This window comes from Schistocerca piceifrons, chromosome 5, assembly GCF_021461385.2.
Source record: "Schistocerca piceifrons isolate TAMUIC-IGC-003096 chromosome 5, iqSchPice1.1, whole genome shotgun sequence".
NCBI classification, from domain to species: Eukaryota; Metazoa; Arthropoda; class Insecta; order Orthoptera; family Acrididae; genus Schistocerca; species Schistocerca piceifrons.
This window is the reverse complement of record NC_060142.1, coordinates 389,974,535-389,997,659: the sequence shown is the minus strand read 5'-3', so window position 1 is coordinate 389,997,659 and position 23,125 is coordinate 389,974,535. Positions and strand designations below refer to the sequence as shown.

At 42.2% G+C, this 23,125-nt stretch overlaps 1 protein-coding gene across 1 annotated transcript in view; it reads left to right on the top strand.

Moving 5' to 3' along the window:
• The first annotated feature begins 14,133 nt into the window (after positions 1 to 14,133).
• The window catches only part of LOC124799017 (cytochrome P450 6k1-like), a 39,063-nt gene continuing 30,071 nt past the window's right edge, over positions 14,134 to 23,125 (top strand). The window contains exon 1 of the mRNA XM_047262553.1: positions 14,134 to 14,151. The gene's annotated coding sequence lies outside the window, so the exon portion shown is untranslated. The remainder of the gene's footprint in view (positions 14,152 to 23,125) is intronic.

Below are 23,125 nucleotides of genomic sequence, written 5' to 3'. Positions count from 1 at the left end.
ACCGAGGCACACAGGGCCAACACCCGGCATCATGGTGTGGGGAGCGATCTCCTACACTGGCCGTACACCACTGGTGATCGTCGAGGGGACACTGAATAGTGCACGGTACATCCAAACCGTCATCGAACCCATCGTTCTACCATTCCTAGACCGGCAAGGGAACTTGCTGTTCCAACAGGACAATGCACGTCCGCATGTATCCCGTGCCACCCAACGTGCTCTAGAAGGTGTAAGTCAACTACCCTGGCCAGCAAGATCTCCGGATCTGTCCCCCATTGAGCATGTTTGGGGCTGGATGAAGCGTCGTCTCACGCGGTCTGCACGTCCAGCACGAACGCTGGTCCAACTGAGGCGCCAGGTGGAAATGGCATGGCAAGCCGTTCCACAGGACTACATCCAGCATCTGTACGATCGTCTCCATGGGAGAATAGCAGCCTGCATTGCTGCGAAAGGTGGATATACACTGTACTAGTGCCGACATTGTGCATGCTCTGTTGCCTGTGTCTATGTGCCTGTGGTTCTGTCAGTGTGATCATGTGATGTATCTGACCCCAGGAATGTGTCAATAAAGTTTCCCCTTCCTGGGACAATGATTTCACGGTGTTCTTATTTCAATTTCCAGGAGTGTATTTCATTATGGTACATATACTCCCCGACGATAATTTCTAGCGATAGGTACGATTCACAGAGAAGGTAGCTTAGCACGTTAATGACAGCAATGCATTTCACAGCAACTGCTCGAATGCACGACTATTGACTGTATGCATGCAATACAATGTTTGGCCATCGATTATCGTGTCCGTTCGAAAATTCCTGGCATGTTCGCAATGGTACCAGCAGCGACAGCAATTCTACTGATGAGGTCATCTTCGGTTTCCACAACGGTTTCACATACTAGCTACTTCATTTGCCTCCAGAGGAAGAAATACAGGTACCTGAGGTCTGGTGACCAGGTTGGCCAGGTCACAGGTCCACATCGCCCGATCCATCGATTCCTGAAGGTGGCTCTCAGATGATTCCTGACAATAATAATGGAATGAGCTGCCACCCCATCTTGCTGGAAGTATATCGTTTGTCTAGTATTCAGAAATACATCGTCCAGCAGTTCTGACTGCACACGTCCCACGAAGATGCAATAGTTTCATCTGTTGAGGCGGAATGGAAGAATGCATGGTACAATCGACCTGTCATCGAGAATCCCGACCCACACATTAACCCAGTATCACTGTTGATGAGTACGAAGTCACCTGCATCGTGGATTCGCATGTGCCAAAACATCCGAACTGTGAATATTGAAACATCCTTCACGAGTAAACAAAACCTCGTCGGTTTACAGGACCATAGCCGGAAATAAGGGGTGGAGGGCAGTCTGTTGTAGAAACCATTTTGCGAACTCCGTTAATTGGGAAAAATCTTCGGGTGCTTGTGCTGCTACGCGTCGAAGATGAAACTGCTGGTCACATTCCACACAAGGCTAAGTCCAACGCCAAGGATATGAGCAAACAGCGTGTGCTTACAGCAGGAGTGGTTTCTGTATGTCGCAGGATATCGTAATCCATTTCAGGTGTTCGCACTGTTCGATTCCGACCTGTATCATGCGTAGATGCATGGAAAGTGTCAGTTTCACTCAGCAGCCGATGCGGATGTCCGAATGTTTGGTGTTGTGGAACAGGTCGGTTGAGAAAGCACTGTCTACACTTGTCGACACTCTCTCAATGCAGCTCGTCCGTTGCCATTCACAGACCCGTTTACCAGATGCACGTCATCCATTTCACCACACGTATGTGGTCCATGTTCACTGTTGTTGTCATAAGGCTGTAATGATTGGGACTGCACCGGTATGTTTACAAGGACGTCGCGGTTGTTGTCAGAAGGCAGTGACGCTTGCGAATGAACCAGTGGGCTTTCAAGCAAGCCTCAGGGCCATCAGTACACGGAGCAGCTCTGAATGTCAGTATACATTCGCATTCTGCGACACCGACACAACAGGTTGCGTCAGCACCACTAACAAAGTGTTCCCTAACATTACAGGCTTATTTCTCAAACCATATGTTCCGTATCTAAAGGTATTTGGTTAGATGTTCTCTACCTCTTACATTAACTTGAACTGAGATTTTAGGAATGCCCTGCCCACGTGCCCATTTTTATAGCGCACTGTTCTAAAATCTTTATTTGACAGTAAAACAAATGAAATCAGTTTATCGCTGTAATCAGTTCGATAGGAATTTCCGAGCCATTTATTAGTCTTTCAACTGGAAACGGGTGTCAGGGGAAGCCTATGGGACGGCTAAAATGTCTAGTCAGGTTGATGCGAGTAGAAGAGTTCCATTCGTGGTATCTGCAACTCATCGTACTGACAGTAATTTCGTGGCTGCACCGCTGCTTCCGGATGTCAAACAGGACTGTTTGCGAGTTAAGCTGATGATAAGGGACTCGTTGCCTGAAGCGTGACAATCTGGTTTCTCTGTTTGTGTGTCTTCGGATCCCAAGGTCGCCTGCAGTATCTTGCCGTAAGGAAAATCTACCATTCATTTCGGCAACAGGTGCTTGAGCTAAATTGGTGTCGTCTCAATGGCGCAATACATCAGTCAAATTAAACTATATCGCTCCAGTGTGTAGCCTATTGTGTGTGTGTGTGTGTGTGTGTGTGTGTGTGTGTGTGTGTTTGCGCAGACTGAGGCACCGAATGAACGTACCAAGGCCTGGATTCGAACTCGGGTCTCCTGATTACTAGGCAGATGCTATGACCACTACGCCACCCTGGTAAAATGGCTTTGCATATTTGCACAGACTAACTCCTCGATCCGAACTCCCATTTACGTGTCAAACCACTTTGTATTCCCCGTATATCAAATGGACAGAGACGTGAATTGCAAAAATGGTTCAAATGGCTCTGAGCACTATGCGACTTAACTACTGAGGTCATCAGTCGCCTAGAACTTAGAACTAATTAAACCTAACTGACCTAAGGACATCACACACATCAATGCCCGAGGCAGGATTCGAACCTGCGACCTTAGCGGTCGCTCGGCTCCAGGCTGTAGCGCCTAGAACCGCACGGCCACCCCGGCCGGCCGTGAATTTCAATTTGGATCGAGAAGGGAGCCGTGCAGGGTAGTCCATGCAGTTCTGCAGAGCCACTATGCCAGGGTGGCGTAGTGTTTAGCGCGTTTGCCCAGTGAACAGGAGACCCGAAATCAAATTCTGGCGTTGGTACAAACTTTCATTTGCTGCTTCAGTCTGCATATGTACGAAATATCGCAAGTCTTACATACGTTCCACAGCTCATTTGTATTTGCCTCAATTTTTATGCATACCAGTCTCAACACATCTGTTGTTGTTAATCTAGACATTTATTCTGCGAAAGTTACAAATAAGTACTCGCGTGATAGCAATGATGAGTACCTCAAATTCACAACACACTGTTTTTTTTAAGATTTTGGAATTCTTTATAGTTTCCCTGACATCTTTATTGATTTCCATTGTCTGCTACCAGGAACCTTGTTTGTTGCCCACTCCTGACTGTATCCCTGCTTATTTTGATTTTATTCCGAGCGTTATGTATTGTATTGATACAGCCTGGAATCTTAACCTTGCTAATAGCATTTCTTACTGCCACATTGAAATGATGCAGATGTATCGGACTGTACCGTAAGCTTTTCTACAGCTTACATACACCATATCCTCTTGAGATCAGGCTTTTTGTTTGACATCACTGCTACTGTATTTTCCGATTCTTACAGGAAGCGAGACCATAAAAAGTGGAATGGTGATTCTAAATACAGTACCTCGTATATCAATATTCTCTTGGATTATATCTTAATGTACTTCATTATTTATGCTGTTGCTTCATGTTTTGGCAATCCATTACTATTTTCTTTCACAACCACCTGTCCAATAATGTGACACCAGTGGTTCTATTATCTTGTCTGTTCTCTCTTGTAGCTTTGCTGGGAAATTCACTTTGGAAGGGAGACTGAAAGAACAGAGGAAGTGTTCCTATTCTTTAATTCCTATAAAAAGTTTCAGAAACTGTATACCGAAGCACAGCATCTAGTACATTCACTAAAAACTCAGGCTAACACACTTATTCGCTTAGAGGTTTTCTTAGGATATTCTTGAAGAACCTGAGAACTGTAATTTTCAGTTCAGTATGAAAGCTTACATATGTTGGACAGGAATCACAGATCTAAGGAAGACCAAGATTCATATTGTCACCACCGTACATATAAGGCTTAGTGAAATGTAGAGCAACGGTCTCATACAAGTTAATGCAGTGTACGTCAGAATCAACAAAATTTACAATAGAATCGTATCAGAAGTTGCCCTGCTATTATTGCAGAGAGGTATATGGAAGGCGATATACTGTCAAGTGCTGCAATCGCAGCAGTACGGTTGTAGATGTTGGCGAAAAGAAACAATGCCGACAACACGCTGTAGTGCGTGACTTATTGCGTTGTATCTGTTCAGACAGCCTCTTCTTCCCTGCAGTCACACAATTTTAATTTGACGAGACCAGTATGCTGTAGATGCTTCCTGTAGCATCTGTGCTTGAAGGTGTGGCATCTTATAGAAATCTTGAGACTTTTGGAGCGCAGATGTTTCTCGTGCCAGAAGTTAGTAATCAGCACCAGGTTCACTGTGGCATAATCCCTGCCTTCGTATTAAGAGGCATCTTGTCACTACGTGTATCACTTCTCTTTCATTTTTAGTTCGATGCCGTTTAAAAGAGCTGTTGCTGCAAATTTCCACATGTTCTCTCTCTCCGTCATAAACGGCTGCATTGACTGTTGTTTCGTTGCCATAAATACCATAGCGTGGTTTTATCCAGCCTGTGGTAACTTCCTGAGACTCATTTGTGATCTGTTATACCATATTCATGATGTCATATCTTATAGGATGGTTGGATGGTTCGTTGTGTAGACAGTCTTGTAGGTGTAGTGCTGACATCCTGTCGGAAATGATAACGAACTTATAGACCATGTGCTTCTCGGAGAATTGAAGGGTAAGTAGTACTGCCGAAAACTTGGCCGTCATAATCGTTAGTTCGTAAGGTAGTTTCAGTTTTATTCCATTATGACAGCTGCTGTCCCAGTAAACAAATACACAGCCATCTTCATTCTTCGAAGCGTCAGTAGAGGTGAGTCTTGCGTTTCTACGTTGGATGAGGTACTTCTTCAAAACGCTGTCATCTTAATAGCCACAGCCAGAGTCGAGGTGTAATACGACCTGTGGTTCCAATACACTGACATGGTAGTGTACCTTAATGTAGTGTAAACGTGGTGCAGATAGGCTTATTTTGATAAATGGACTAGTATCAGTTTATGCAGCAGCGAGAAGGGGAAGATGTTTACTGAGCGAATATCTACACATGTAACACAGCTCCGTTAAGGTATAGCGCGTACTGCGATCGTTTCAGTAATAATTTCGTACTCTGCTACTGGCGATGTAGTTGTAGGAGAGACTCATTTGCTTCAGCTAAAAGAGCGTGTAGACTGCATTGTTCCCAGGCATATTCAAGGTTCTTTGTATTAGCATTTGTCTAGTGGTTTTAGACACGTGTCTTTAGGTGACACATCACAGAGGTATACCTGTTCCATGTATGGATGTACTAAGTACGATATAGTCTTAGTCCAATGTCTGCATCCACTCCCTAACACACTCCCATGATGGCTCAGAGTATATCTAAGGACTCTTCAAAGTTTACCACAGTTTCTGTAGTATGTTGCTTCCATCGAAGTTTGTGGTCGATATGGAGTACAAGTTATGTGAATACTTGAGGGAAGTCACTTTTCTATTTTTATTTTTGAAATAAACACTTTATTTCATGTTTTTGCGCTATTAGCTAATTTCGCCTCTTTGAGCATTTTCGAGCTACCTCCTGTCACAGTGGGAACTGTAGTCGCATGTCTTACCTTACCCCCATCAGTGTGGAGGAAGCTCTTTCTAATGGTATTCCTAATAAAGGTTGCTTATGAATGTGGTGGTAACAGGCAAAACTGTCACATCTAAAAACGGGCTACGTGAGACAATGTCTTTCCTCAAGGAATTTGCAGTGGTTGTGGACCCATGTACACGAACACTATTTATACCTTTAAATACTATCTTCGTTGTGAGTTCGTACAGCCAAAGCTTTAGTGTCTCCATAGGCGGAATCATGTGTCTGATGAAGAGAATAACCGAAGACCTTCCGAGAGGTGTATCGAATCCACTCTTCTCCTTGTTAGTACATGTTTTGTCTAGACATAGCTTAATCTATACGAGGCAGGCCACCTGGAATGGTGTTGATCGTTCAGTAACATTTTGTGTGAATATTTAATGTAGGACTGACGTAAATATATTGAAAAGCAGGGAAGATAAAAGTGATCTCTCAGGTTGCTAGTAGCATCTCGCCATTGGAACCTCGTAGTCATTTCCACTCCTTACTACTAATAATGTATATGAAAGTAAGTGGATAAGTTTACTCGCAAAGCTAACGGGATTATTCTGCCTCTGCATTTTGGCACCTACCATTGTTAAGGTGACTTTATAATACGCATTGTTTATATCATGAAAACCGGTAATGACATATCGGTCGTGGCTGAGACTACATAGTTATCGGTTACTAATTTTATCAGTGTTCCGTTCGCCTCATGTCCTCTCCGAAAACCAGAAGTCATCTTAGGTAACAGGTTGCAGTAGTCATACGGCCACTCAAGTCTATGTTTCAGCATTCTTTCCAAGACATTTTCTACGCAGCTCAAGAGCGTTTTTGGCACATATTTGTTTGTTTCATTAGGTGGTTTACCATGTTTTCCCATTGGCACTATTCGTGAGGACTGCCATTTGGGGACATCAGTTCTTTTGTTCCATGTATTACTGAAACGATTACAGAGATGGGTCCCCATTTATGCACAAATGAAAATGGGATGTGTTAATATGCAGGGTGATTCACAAGAAACCGGCCCCGAGACCTAGACTGCGCATTGTCGACAGCCAATTGTCATCTATTGCTCCGAGACTGTTGCGACTACTTTTTGTATTGTCAATATTTCTTTCTTATTTAATTATTATATGTTTATCCATTTGTTGTTGTATTTGCTCATGGCGGGTAACAATTCGTGCATAATTGGCGAGTAGTCTGTACTCGGAGCCGGTTTTTCTCGCGTTGCCCTATATACTGTCAGTTCCTGAGGCACAACGTCTTACAGATGACAAAACTGTTGTGTTCTACAAGAGTGAAGCACTAGTGTTGGAAATGCTATCTTCCTTGTCTTCCTCACGAATAATTTGTTCAACTGAATCTGGTGCCAGGCGTTACAGGAAGCCATAAACTAATTTCACAGGAAGAGCTTTTACTATTGTTCCAGGCTCTACGTATACGCTTAACTCGTTGCCGGATGGTCGGGCTGAGTAATCGTAAGCTTTACAGAAGTTCATCCCAGCACATTTCTTACTTTAGAATAGTCATTTTGCTTTCACTTGCAGTTAATTTAAGTTTATGCAATTTTCTTACGAAGCGCGCCTTCTGTACAATTTCAGAGCGTTCCTTTGTTCGATCAATGAATTATTGCATTCCTCATCCCATCACAGCCGTAATGTTTTAGTTTTCCGAATGAAGGGTCAATATTTTGGGATAGATAGCCGTGAATCATTGACTTTGGCGAGGCTGGGTGCTTCGTGTTTCTCAACGACACAGACAACCGTACCGTAAGTGGAAACAAAATGGAGGCACCAAACTAGCCGATGGTTCCTGGGGAGGGAAAGCAACCTTCTCAGCAGTTGCAGGGGCAACAATCTGGATGATCGACTGATCATCAGCCAACGTGGTCTTGCCGTAATGGTCCTGCAAATGGCTGAGAGCAAGGGGATGCTATAGCTATGATTTTGTCTCCGAGAGCATGTAGCACAGTCATACGGCATAATTATGATTGGGTCCTCCTGGGTAAAATATTCGAGTGCTAAACTAATCTCCCTTTCGGATTTACGCGTGGGGACTACTCAGAAGGAGGTATTCATCTTGAGAAAGAAAACAGACTTTCGACGAGCTAGAGTGCGGAATGTTAGATCCCTTAATCCGGTATTTAGGTTAGAGAATTTGAAAGGGAACTGGATCGATTAAATAAAGTTAGACATAGTGAGAACTAGTGAAGTGTGGTGGCAGAAAGAGCAAGACTCCTGGTCTGTTCAGTACACGGATATCAATACTAAACCAAAAGAGGGAATGCAGTAGTTAGTCTATTAAAGAATAAAGAATGGGAACGAGGGTAAACTGCTGTGAAAAACATTGTGAAAAAGCTATCGAAGCAAAGTTAATGAAATCTACACCCACCACAGTGTACAACTTCCTATACCAACTAGCCCCACAGATGATCAAGAAATGGGAAGAATGTTAGATGAGGCAAAGGAAACTTTTCAGATAGCTAAGGGAGACGAAAATTTAATCGTGGTAGGTGACTGTAATTTGATAGTAGGGCTGATGGAAAGAAATGAAAGAGATAGCTGCCTAGTAAATTTTGCACTCAGCATAATTTAATAAGCGACAACACTTGCCTTAAGACTCGCGAAAGAAAGTTGTATACATGAAGAGACTTGGGGACACTAGAAGGTTTCAGTTGGTAGATCGAAGGTTAATTTTTACAAAAAGGGGCTTCTCTGATAAAACTGATATTTAGTGTAATTGTGGAGAAGAGCAGATTATTCATCATGTGGTTCAATGTCGACTATATCCAGCCTCCTGTACAAAGCCGAACTTCATCAAGGAGCAAAAAATGCATTAAAAGTGTCCTACTCCAGGGCAAAAGTAATACATTCATAACTGTGTAAATAATATGTTTCTGGTATAAGAATAAATATACAATGGTAAGACAGAGATTTCGAAAACAGATTTTAAGCTGTAAGACGTTTCTAGGCGCAGATGCGTATTCTGAGCATTATTTAGTGAATTTGAACTATATATTAAAAGTAAATTAATTATAAGAACGTAATGGATTAGAAAGATAGGACCCGTATATTCTGAAAGAACTAGACGTTGTCTGGAGCTTCAGTGGGAGACATGGGTACTGTTGGACAGAAAGGAAAGGAACACCATAGGATATGGAAGCAGCAGAGGATCACACAGGTAAAAAGACAAGGCCTATTAGAAATCAATGGGTAAGGCAGGAGATATTGAATTTAACTGACGAAAGAAGGAAATATTAAATCATAGCAAATGAACTACACGAAGGGGAGCATAGACATCTAAAAACTGAGATTGACTATAAATTGGCTAAGGAGGAACTGCTGGAGGACAAATACACTGCTGTAGAAGCATGTATAACTAGGGAAAATATACGTGCAGCTATAGGAAAATTATGGAGACCTTCACGGGTCTTCAGTGTGAAATGTTCTCACATTACTGTCACATTTCGCTACACCGTATTGTTCCATGTTCTCCTGATGTTGTCTCAGGTTCCTGTTTGTCAGAATAAAGCAGTCAGTGAATCTCATTAGAAGAGGTGAGCCTGCCCAAGGAAATGGCGATTTCCCAGAAGTGGGGCTGCAGCTCCTTAACAAATAATCAGAATTTTTTTTCCGCACTGCAATAGATTAGCGTGATGGAATTCCAGAACTTCTCTTGCAACTCGATTTCGAACCCTGCTTGACATCGATATTAATTTTTTGTAATTCGTGTATGGGCATTTACTTAAGTGATCGAGTTAAGTTTGCGCGTAAAATAAATGGGACCATGACGGGTAATTATTCTGAAGCAGGTCGATATTTTGTTGCACACTGCCGAAAGACTTGAGGCAAACAGGTCTTGACCTACGTCGCCAAGGACACCAGGGCTCGGCATGAGTGGACAGCCCAGTGCACAATGGAGATGCTACTCCAATTTACTATCATTCGCTTCAACTGTTTGGTTCTGGATGATTGACTGATCTTGGCTCAGCTACCCAGTGTGGAATGTGCAAACGTCTTATGTGTATGGATTTTATGGAAATGTCTGACATGCTCTTACTGAGCTTGCCCATCAGAACACTTCAGAACAATTCAGTATGTTATGTCTTTCAGTATTCAGTATGTTCGATACATCACCATCATTGCTTGACGTTGGTGAAGAATTACATGTACACCCCCTTATGTAAGTCTAAGTAAAAAACAGTGAAAAGATTATCTGTCTCTCCAAACAGTATTTCATTTTAGTGAAAACCTCAGACATATTGAATAAGACATGCAGTTAAAATTATTAAACTTCACATTGCAACGAGGCTGATTTACATATTCAGTAACCTAGCTGGAGCAACTCGAAACATTTGTCTATGGGTATCACATAAAGACAAACTGCAGTGTATGTATATAGTAGCACTGTTCTTGATGTGAGGGACTATAACATTACAGTCTAGTTATTGCTATATCAGAGAAAATCTTTACATGAGATCAAACTTAAAAGTTCAGCTGCTGCTATGTCACAGAATGAAAAGGAGTTAACAACTGTAACAAAATACCCCTTGTTACAGCAAAAAAAAAGTAACAGAATACCAGACGATGCAATTAAATTTTAACAAAATGCAGCATTTTGCAGTACACTTGTAATAAAATGATACATTTTACAGCAAAATTCGAACGAATTGCCTCTTAGTATTCATGAAATGTTGTGCAGCGTTATGTAGAGAGCTCTAAAAGAACTGGGTACCGCAGACAGTCAGCAAAAGCATAAGACTACACATAGAGGGAGATTTAACAGTCCATGTTGTTAAAATGTCCATGAGACTTAATACATTTTAACTGAGATGGAACTTAACACATCAGTTAATGCTGAATGTGGAATCATCTAGCCAGCTGCCATGAGGATGCACTATAGTGTACAAAAGGCTACTCACTATCAAATGGTTCAAATGGCTCTGAGCACTATGGGACTCAACTGCTGTGGTCATAAGTCCCCTAGAACTTAGAACTACTTAAACCTAACTAACCTAAGGACATCACACACATCCATGCTCGAGGCAGGATTCGAACCTGCGACTGTAGCGGTGGTGCGGTTCCAGACTGTAGCGCCTTTAACCGCTCGGCCACTCCGGCCGGTTACTCACTATCGCCCACATTCTAACTTGATGTGACATACTGACACATACATGCTGCTAGATCTGACATGCGCTGGTGGAAGAAGAGTACAGCACTGGTGCAAGCAAAGTGCAGAGTGTAGAGTAAGCAGACAGAGTGTGATATCATGCAGAGTGCAGCGTGCTATCACAGCCTCAGAAACATTCTGCATTAGCCTTGCGACCCTGCAGGGTGTGGCGTTAAGGGAATGTGGCAGCAGAGAATGTTTGGCATATTGTCTGTCGACAGGCTGCTGTTACCACTGTGGTTGGACCATACTACATTCCTCACTAGATGATATGGCATACCAACTAACGTTTCATCACAGGAATTCGGCGAGCTCTGACATGCATGACTGGAAGCATCTGCCTGTAGTTGGAAACGGTACAACGTTGTCTTAGAACACTCGACGCGGAGAGCTCGATTCCAGATCTAGGTGTAGTTTTTTTCTGTATGATAACATTGTGTTGCCCCTTAGATCTGTAACATAGAATGTTTATTAAACTATACGCATGCTACAAGTGAACTATTCCTTACAACTGAAAGTTAAAATAATTTGGCAAACATCACAAATATTCATGAAAATTATAACTATTTAAGCAAACATTACCTGTCATAGCATAGAAATAACTACAACACGTTAATGGAGAGATGTTAAACATGCATAATAAACGGAGTACGAGCGACCGAGGCAAATACGTCGGTACCCTGCTAAATGGTTCAAATGGCTCTGAGCACTATGGGACTTAACATCTGTGGTCATCAGTCCCCTAGAACTTAGAACTACTTAAACCTAACTAACCTAAGCACATCACACACATCCACGCCCGAAGCAGGATTCGAACCTGCGACCGTAGCAGTCGCGCGGTTCCGGGCTGAGCGCCTAGAACCGCTAGACCACTGCGGCCGGCGGTACCCTGCTAAAAAACTGTCGCGAACTGAGGTGCAAGCAGTGTGCCGTTTGAGCAGCGACACTGGTAGTTTGCTGCGAGTCGTCGGTTCACACCCGAAATCCAACTATCGTTTGTATTTAGTATTTATCATTTATAAAACTCTCTGTGAATTTATTGTGTCTGTAAGCTTTGTACATTCAAGAATATTCAATATCTGTATAAATAGCAGCACCCTTTGTCCAGGACAGTGACGGAAACAATTGGGGGAGGGATAAGAAAGATATATCCTTCCCCCACCCCCTCCCGCCTCCCTGCGAAGTTCGGAAAATGTACGAAAACGCAGATCTTTCATGTATTTACAAAAGTGTAGTACAACGAAGAATGAAAATACTAACGCAGTTGTTTAACAGCTGCTACTCTTGAAAGACCAAACTAACAATCTCTCTTCTTCACGAAATTTTGGGCAGCAGCAAGAACAAACATTTAAGAAAGCGATTTAAGAATACCGCGGTGGCCGAGCTGCTCTAGGCGCTTCAGTCCGGAACCGCGTGACTGCTACGTTCGCGGGTTCGAATCCTGCCTCGGGCATGGATGTGTGTGATGTCCTTAGGTTAGTTAGGTTTAAGTAGTTCTAAGTTCTAGGGGACTGATGACCTCGGATGTTAAGTCCCATAGTGCTCAGAGCCATTTGAACCATTTTATTTAAGAATAACCAGTGCCACTGTACACATTATATTTTAAAAGTTGTGATGAGCCAAATCATTTTGCGCTCAGACCACACAAACTCATAAACAGATATTCATTCCGCAGTCTTTAGAAAATGTTTTTAGTTAAATGATATCCTGAATTTCAATAATTTAGCGCACCATTGGTCAAACGAATGTGGTGTAACTAAAATCTATTTCTTGTATGCCCTTAAGCGTCAGTTTTACTGAGTTCGTTCGTATGTAGTAGGCTCTGGATTTTTAATGTAATTGCAACTTCCGCGAAGAAGAAAAAATGCCGAAAATTTTATCATAAGGGGACGTGAATTCAACACCCTTTAGACCTTGACTGTCTTCTTAATCGCACAGCATTTCTTTCTGGATAGGAGTATGTGCACCAAGTTAAGTCATAATCGATCCAGGGAATTAGGGTGAGTTTTGTGCTCGCGTCTTCGCGAATGTATGAGCATGTTACATATCCTCACTTTTATTTAATATATTTGTACACATATTTCACTTGTATATCTGGCAAATTTCACCTTTCAGTTTAGTTTTGAAGTAGATCAATATTTATGTCATCACATCTCCAGCCGTAAAATGATATAATTTTGTAGATACTTTCACTGGTATATGTGAATATTCTCTGCAAAATTTGCCGGGAGTGGAGTTAGTGGTAAAGAAGTAATAAATTAGAACGTCCAGTCTGATGTGGAAGTTTTACCATACGAGCAGGGAAAATGTAGTTATGTATAAACTTCTTTGCTTTCACCGTTTTGTGGGAAGCATCAGCGCGAAAAGCTGTCGTAAAAATTTTAAATTACGAGTAAAGTGTGTTGCAAGTGACTTGTTGCAAGTCACCAAGCGCTCTAACCCTTAAACGCTGGATGAAGAAAGACTGGTATTTGCGCGCCGTGAGCTAAATACCTATTTCACATCGACCGCCTCCCATCTGACAGGCAGATGTTTCCGGACGGTAACTGATATGTATACCAAGTTTGGTTGAAACCCGTCCTGTGGTTTAGGAGATGTGGAAAAATACATGCGTATATCCATTTTAATAATATGGATGGAGTATGGATTTTGTCGCTATATTTTTAATTTTTACTGAAACGGAAATGTGTGGCTTTTTGGAAAATATAACACTAGAAGGGAAATAACGGAAAGCGGTTTATCATTTTTAGTGTTCTATCAAAATAGGAGAAAATATGGTGAACATACAGCTAGTAAAAAGACAAGCAGCCTGTCTTTCATTTATTTTACTAAGTAAACAGTGAATGGTGAACCATTAAATAGAGGTAGTGAGTCAGCGATTCTGATCAGATCCCTTGAATGAGTTTCGCTCATCTCTACAACCGAGGCGCGTGTGTTCTTTTATCTCTTTCGCAGTCACGTGGGGACGAGTGAGTTGCATAACTCCAACTCGTGTCGCCTATTTAAGCGGCGTGCAGAATATATCTCACAGTTCTCCACAACAGCAGCTATATCACCAACAGGCAAGTACTGCGCTGCTCAGTTGTCACAGCAAACATGTTTCATTCTGCAACCGACTTCCTTCAAAACCCGTCAGATTTTAGCCGCTTGTAGTGAACACACATGTACACAAACACAATCGTCCAGAACCTTCAACATCGCAGCGCGTCAGCTATCGTTGGTTAATATACAGGCTGTTACAAAAAGGTACGGCCAAACTTTCAGGAGACATTCCTCACACACAAAGAAAGAAAATATGTTATGTGGAGATGTGTCCGGAAACGCTTACTTTCCATGGTAGAGCTCATTATATTACTTCTCTTCAAATCACATTAATCATGGAATGGAAACACACAGCAACAGAACGTACGAGCGGGACTTCAAACACTTTGTTACAGGAAATGTTCAAAATGTCCTCCGTTAGCAAGGATACATGCATCCACCCTCCGTCGCATGGAATCCCTGATGCGCTGATGCAGCCCTGGAGAATGGCGTATTGTGTCACAGCCGTCCACAATACGAGCACGAAGAGCCTCTACATTTGGTACCGGGGTTGCGTAGACAAGAGCTTTCAAATGCCCCCATAAATGAAAGTCAAGAGGGTTGAGGTCAGGAGAGCGTGGAGGCCATGGAATTGGTCCGCCTCTACCAATCCATCGGTCACCGAATCTGTTGTTGAGAAGCGTACGAGCACTTCGACTGAAATGTTCAGGAGCTCCATCGCGCATGAACCACATGTTGTGTCGTACTTGTAAAGGCACATGTTCTAGCAGAACAGGTAGAGTATCCCTTATGAAATCATGATAACGTGCTCCATTGGGCGTAGGTGGACGAAACTAAAATGAGCTCTAACATGGAAATTAAGCGGTTCCGGACACATGTCCACACAACAACTTTTCTTTATTTGTGTGTGAGGAATGTTTCCTGAAAGTTTGGCCGTACCTTTTTGTAACACCCTGTATTAAAATACTAAAAACTCGCCTCGATTGCGAAAAAAGCACTATGTCCTTTTTTCGCAATCGAGGCGGGTTTTTAGTTTTTTAATACAATCGTGCAGCTCTGTACACCAAATTACAATAAGTGCGTAGTTTAGAAATTTAATTCATATTATCAGCTAAACATTAGAATTCGAAATTATCCTGTTGGGTTTGAGATCAGTCTTCTTACTTTCTTTTCTGCATCATCAGTCTTCTAACTTATTTGATGCTGCTTAAAGTTTACATTTGTTACTGACAGATTTGTCTTAGCAGGGAACGTTCACCTAGACCGTGCTAGTCTGCTTTTTATGCCCTCCTTACCTCGTTCGTCATGCATTATTTTACTTTCAAGGTAGCAGAATCCCTTCAGTACGTTTATTACACTGTTCCCAATTTTGATGTTAATTTTATGATTAATTTACTACCGCTTCGTTTTTCTTTGGCTTAATCTGAGTTCATGTTCTACGCTGATTAAACTTCCTAGTCCGTGCAACAGGTCTTGTAATTTACCCTCACTTATTATACCAATCTCATCAGTGAATCTCATCAATGATATTCTTTCACACTTAATTTATGTTTCCGATATTGCTTCCTGGATGTACAGGTAGAACAACAGAAGAGAAGGGCTACATATCTATCTTACGCCCTTTTTGGTGAGAGCGCTCTCTCTTGGCTCTCCATTCTATTCTTCCCTCTTGCTTCTTGTACGTTTTTCCCTACAGCGTATACATATTTTCCTGAGAATTTCAAATCTCTTTCATCATTTCTCATTGTCGAACACTTTTTCTAAGATAGCAAATCGTATGAAAGTGTCTTCATTCATATAAAATTTTGCATCGCTTGTCAAATGCGGCGCTAAAATTACTTTCCTGGCCCCTTTGCTTTTCCTAAAGTCATATCACCATCATATAACGGTTCATTAAGTTTATTTTCAGTTCTTTTTTATGCAATTCTTGTCTGGAACTTGGATACATGAGCTGCTAATCTGATTATGATGTAGTTTTCTCATTTATCTACCTCTAACACTGTCAAGATGTGTCTGGAGACTCATAGATTCTACATTGTAACTTCAGGAACTATTTGGGTGACACTCCTCCACAAATTTGAGAAATTTCTATGGAATTTTATGTATCCATTTTGTTTTGTTTGATCGCACACCTTCCAAACATCTTTCAATCTCTAGTTTCATAATACAGAAAAATATATTTTCTCATACAACGTCGCATTTCAGTGGTTTTAGCAATGTTGACAGTATAAATTTCTCCTCTATAGTTTTACTGAGAATTACAGCACTAGTGTACGCTGTTGAAGCATTCCAACCAAAAAACTACAAGTATGCACGAGGCTGTAGAATTAGCATAAATTCGTGTCTCTCTTCTGCTAAACAAAGGATTTTCCCAACTGTCAAACTTCCAGACTTGTAGGAAATTTCGTGTTATGCATTCTGTTCCTCTGATGCTAGTGGGCACTATTTTGTACTGAAACAGGCGTCATCGGCTAACAATAATACTGAAAAGATTGCTTTAGTACAATAATATTTTCTTCCACACTGAGTTTTGTCCTGCTCACATCCTGTTCTCCTGGCAGAACGCCCGAGTATGCGCTAATGGGACGTTGTTATCAATATGCACCTACAGTAAGTCCAAAAACTATTCGTCTAGTTGTTTTTTTTTAAAAGAACTAAGTATATGTCACGTGAAAGGAAGGGAACACAAAATGCACCTACAGTAAGTCCAAAAACTATTCGTCTAGTTGTTTTTTTTAAAAGAACTAAGTATATGTCACGTGAAAGGAAGGGAACACAAAATGTGAACATCTAGTCATATGCAACGAACCTTTGTAAGTCATTTTTATTGATGGACAAGAAAAAAATACATCCATAGCGATAACAAATTTGGCAAAATGGAGAATTTATTCAAGGGCTACTTCAAAAAGTAATCGCCCATTAATATTTTTTTTCTTTACAATCTGAAAATATAATTTGAATTACAAAAATAAATATTTAGTGGGCTTTCTCTTTGCAGCTATTACTGCTTGTAGTCGTCTGGGCATCGACTTGACCAAGTTTGCTGCCACAGAGGCTGGAATTTTGTCCCATTCATCTTGAAGTGCTTCTTTTAGGTCTCTCATATTAGAAATGTGTCTTCTCCTGATGCTATCTTCCAGTACTTTCCAAAGGTGTTCAACAGGATTAATGTCTGGTCTCTGAGGAGGGGTGTTAAGTTTTTTTTTTTTTTTTTGGGGGGGGGGGGGGTGTCGTATAGGAGCCACAGCCTTCTGTTTAGAGCCGTATGCGTTGGGCCGTTATCTTGTTGAAAAATTTAATTTCCTTGCAGACCTAATTTTTCTGTGCTAGGATTCAGATTGTCCTTTAAACCGTTTATATACATATGGTGATCCATGTACCTTCCATGAAATGTAATTTTCCAACACCTCCAGCACTTATACAGCCCCACAGCATTAGGGAGCGCCCACTGTGTGTAACCATTGGCACAAGATTGCGTGACAACATCTCCGCTTTCTTCTTACGCCATACCATACGCCTGGCAACCGACCCGAATACGTTATATTTACTCTCATCCGAAAATATTACTCTATTCCAGAAGCCTTCCTTTTTGAATCTGTGTCCCATCGCAAAATTAAGGCGCTTCTTTCGATTCTGTTCACTGACCGAAAATTTCCTGCGCGCTACCCGGCCGTGATACTCATACGTTTTGAAAGTATTTCTGATTGTGTTGGTACATACCTTCTTCCCCCTAGACTATAACTCCCCAGCTAACTTAGGAGCGCTGATTTTAGGTTTCTTCTTCATTTCCCTCAAGTCAAAGTGTGAGGGCGTCCGGTACGTGGTTGGTTTCTTAATGATTTTGTTGCGCAAAATCTATCTATTGTGGACTGAACCGTCGATCTATATCTACCGACTACTTTAGCAATCTCGAAAGAAGATTTGCACTGGTTATGTAAGCGCAGAATAAGTTTCCTTGCCGGCCGGAGTGGCCGTGCGGTTCTAGTCGCTACAGTCTGGAGCCGAGCAACCGCTACGGTCGCAGGTTCGAATCCTGCCTCGGGCATGGATGTGTGTGATGTCCTTAGGTTAGTTAGGTTTAATTAGTTCTAAGTTCTAGGCGACTGATGACCTCAGAAGTTAAGTCGCATAGTGCTCAGAACCATTTGAACCAAGTCATAAGTTTCATTTCGGTCAGCGTTGTCTCACTAGCCTTACGGCCCATGACGCGAACTGCACTGTATCGACGCCGTTCAGAACCACAACAGGCGATAGAGTGGGGCCGCGTGCTGTTGACTCTAGTGTGTGCTGTGGGTCAGCGGTATAGTTTAATCACGCGGCATGTTTAGATGGTGGACGAATACTTTATGAACTAGCTCTTGTATTACATTTTCTGTTTTGTTAACCTTGCTGTCGATTTGGATGTATTCCTTTCCTTGCTTTTCAACAAAAATGACTTACCGAGGTACTTTTACTGGCTCTTTAGATTCTGTATACATTTCTTTTCATGTTACACAGACGTTGTTTTCCAAAAGATATACAGCTGGACGAATACTTTTTGGACTCACTGTAAATTGATCAGACGTTCACAGTTGTCATACTTCGCGGCTGCCACAATTGCAGCGGGCAGAAGGGCACTGGGTACGCCGTTACGCGCTGTCTCGGGAAATCCAACTTTGCATGAACTATCGCAGCTAGTAAACCATTACTGCTCTTACTACCCATCCCACTGTCGCAGAGGTTTTTTTCCCACGGCACGAGCCTTAGCACTTTTTCCCTCTGCTCTTCAAATCGCTACCCTCACTCGCGTGTCGTCCACTATCTATCACCTGATGGACCGTGTTAATGCGTAGCCTTACCCAGACGCACGGATAGCATCACAGCCCAGCAGTCTTACCCAGACGCACGGATAACATCACAGCCCAACACCCTGTGATCCACTTACTAGATAACTAACATGTTTACGGAGGTGACAGTAGAACTTTTGGTTTGGTCACCACGTTGGTGCGGGCGTGGAGGGGCCCCATCTCTTTTTGCCGTGGCGTGGCAGGTGTGCACCCACCACCTCATGACGTCACAGCCATCTAGCTGGGGCCAACGAAACATACGAGCCCCACAACGAAGTTGTGACGTTACTCTAGTCGGCTTATCCGCTATCCTTTGCGAAAGATCGGTCCCGTGCAAAGCGTAAGTGAAATCAATACTTAATTGAAAAGATACGCACTAAAGATGTCGTGTGTTATTGAGAGTTTGCATGCATTTAATCACACAGTCGAGAATTATTAAACTTGCCTCACCGTATTTTCTCCCTACCGGGAATCGATGCTGGCACTCATAACACCTGCAGTGTCACCTGCTATGATGTACGCGCCATGGCCTGTCTTTTTCATGGGCCTCGCAGCTAGCCGCAGCACAGACTGTGTATCTTGCACTGCTTCAGTTGTCGGCAGCTCGGCTACCAGATTGCCATTCACGTTGTACACTATTTTGTGTCACTTTGCGCTGCCATCGTTATGACTATGTCGCTTTGTCACCATGACGTCGTTTTCTTACGTCACTTGTTTGAGTACTCAACCTATCCAGGGTTTTGCAATTGCTTTTGCTTCTCTCTTGCTGACATTCTATCTGTCCATTAACCCATTCTGCTCTGCCTCTGGTTTTGCCGGGGAAGAACTTCAACAGTCTTTTAATATCCAACTGGATTTTTTTCCGGAACCCAGCAGAGCTTAAGGTGGTAGTCTACAACCTACAAAAGTCTTTCACAAATTTTATTCCCTTCTCAGATGTCTAACCTTTAAACATGCTAGTTATATAATTTTAACAAATGAACTTCAAACAGTTTAAATTGAGTGTTCAGTATGAGCTGAAAGAAACAGAAAATTCTGTATTTAACATCGAACATTTTCAACTTACACACTTATGATTGTTACAAAAAACGAGTGAAAGGAAATTTTTCATGATTAGAAATTCTCCTTTCTTGAAGCAAGTAAGCTGATCAAGTGGCATGTTATATCATTCCAAAAACGGCTTTTCAAATTTCATCGTATAATTTATTAATTCAGATACATAAGCGACCCATTCTATCTACCCAAATTCCATTTACAACAGAAGGGAAATGTACAAACATGCAATATACACTGAAAAGCCAAAGAAACTGGTACACCTACCTAAAATCGTGTAGGGCCCCCGCGAGCACGCAGAAGTGCCGCATCACGACCTGGAATGGTCTCGACTAATGTCTGAAGTAGTGCTGGAAGGAACTGACACCAGGAATCTTGCAGGGCTGTCTAAAAATCCGTAACAATACGAAGGGTGGAGATCTCTTCTTAACAGCACGTTGCAAGGCATCCCAAATATTATCAATAACGTTCATGTCTGGGGAGTTTGGTGGCTAGCGGAAGTGTTTAAATTCGGAAGAGTGTTCCTGGAGCCACTCTGTAACAATTCTGGACGTCGGGTGCTGCACTGTCTTGCTGAAATTGCCCAAGGCCGTCGGAACGCACAATGGACATGTGATCAGACAGGATGCTTACGTACGTTTCACCTGTAAGAGTCGTACCTAGACGTATCAGGGGTCCCATATCTCTCCAGCTACACGCCCCACTCCATTACAGAGCCTCCACCAGCTTGAACAGTTCCCTGCTGAAATGCAGGGTCCATGGATTCATGAGGTCGTCTCCATACTCGTACACATCCAACCGCTCGATGAAATTTGTAACGAGATTCGTCAGACCAACGTCGGTGTTGGCAGGTCCAGGCAAGACGTAAAGCTTTGTGTCGTGCAGTCATCAAGGGTACGCGAGTGGACGTTTAGCTCCGAAAGCCGATATCGATGATTTTTCGTTGAATGGTTCACACGCTGACACTTGTTCACGGCCCAGCATTGAAATCTGCAGCAGTTTGCGGAAGGGCTGCATTTCGGTACATTGAACGATTCTCTCCAGTTGTCGTTGGTCCCGTTCTTGCAGGATCTTTTTCCAGCCGCAGCGATGTCGGAGATTTCATGTTTTAACAGATTCCTGTTATTCATGGTACACTTGTGAAACGGCCGTATGGGTAAATCCTCACTACATCGCTACCTCGGAGATGCTGAATCCCATTGCTAGTGCACCGACTATAACACCACATTCAAAATCACTTATATCTTAATAACGTGGCGTTGTAGCTGCTGTGACCGATCTAACAACTGCGCCGTATTCTGCCTGTTTACATATCTCTGTATTTGAATACGCAAGCCTATACCAGTTTCTTCGGCGCTTCAGTGTACATCCTTACACACATACAGTTGCCATAAACATTGATGAACAATGAAAATTAAATTTGAGCTGAAAATAATTACGGCCTCCTAATTGCACCCGCCGTCAATGCACGTGCATGATGCATACTTACTCACACGAAAAAGTAACACACAGCACACAATTGGACATGTACTCTCTGTATTCAAATGCACACGTTAAAATAATTCAGCCCATATAGAAATAATACTAACTTTAGTTATGAGAGACCCACTGTCCACTGTTGTTAAAGAACTCATGACCTTCTGAAGAAGTACAGACTGGAACAGCTTACACAAAATAACATTTCTCTCAGCACACGAAATAACCACCTGAAAATATAATAAAGGCCTCAGTGCTGTTCCTCCCAGAATTTTTGTTTAACTTTCGAGGCGCCACAGGGGTTTATGAGGCACATCTTTTCAGCATAACAACGACATTAAGTAAATTTTGTTTTTAAATCCCTCAAAGCCTAGCCAGGTGCATTACAAGGAAATGGGTCTTTAACGAGACACTCACAATTTCTTCAGGTTCAGTTTGTGAATTCGTATAATGGCTTCAGTAAAATTATATGCTCTACACCATCTGCTGCAGGGGATGCCGAGTACCCACGTGCATCCCACCGTAACTTGACGACAAGAATTTGTGACTCGCTTGGAACTAAACTCCCATAGACTGGAAATGCTCCAACATTGGCAACGATTACTGCTAAATGCAAACTGCATGATTATTGCGATCACCTCCACTCATGTGAACTTCTGAACTAAAATTGAAGAAATCACCTCATTCCACATTTTGCTTAAGCACTTGCTGTAATCCATCTGAAACACAATCTGCTGCTTAATAGCTGACATCAAGCTATAACTATTAAGGGTGTGGGAAGAATTAGCACTGGCGCAGGCCCCTCAGCTTTGAGTTCACTGCACCCCCCTTATTAGCGCCCTCTGTAAGGATGTCGCGCAATCCGTCTCAAGTGATGGAGTAGAATTGTCTCTGGCGCACTGGCAACTTATCAGTACGAGCTGGCAACTGGCTCAGCGCTCTTGGAATACATTTCAGAAGTGATTCCTTGCCGCGACTGGTACCTTTTTACTGTAGAGGATATTGAGTATTAGTCGAGTCTATGTATTAATAACTGCACGGCGATGCGTATTAGTCGGAATGAACTCAGTTTTAGCTCCACTAGAAACTGCGTCCTCGAGACTCGTTATGCTAGTTTATATGTGTTACACATCATCATCTTGATAACAATACGAAATAGTTTTACATTTTGTGGCATACAAATCCTGTACTGGCACCTATTTACAAAAGCATGTAGCATGTCCACTTTGAGAACAAGGATTCTGCAGGATCAGAATACTTACAGCAAACGGACTTAAATGCTCTCGAAGAATATGGGAAAATTGTGAATATCAAGCAGCCACACACGCACAATATGCGTACAGTAGTGCAGTCGATGACATAGTGGGTGCTTTCTGAAACAGATATTAAATCAGTTCTTGCAGTTCAGTAAAAGCCTAAAACCATGTATGCACAAGAGATTGTGTCATTGCTCTGATTAATAAAATAATTAAAACTATAATGAACTGCTCATGGTCCATGCTGTTGTTAATTGTTATCATGTGTCTTATTTGTTGGATCGCACTGCATGCTTATCTAAAGTTGACTGTAATACACTCCTGGAAATTGAAATAAGAACACCGTGAATTCATTGTCGCAGGAAGGGGAAACTTTATTGACA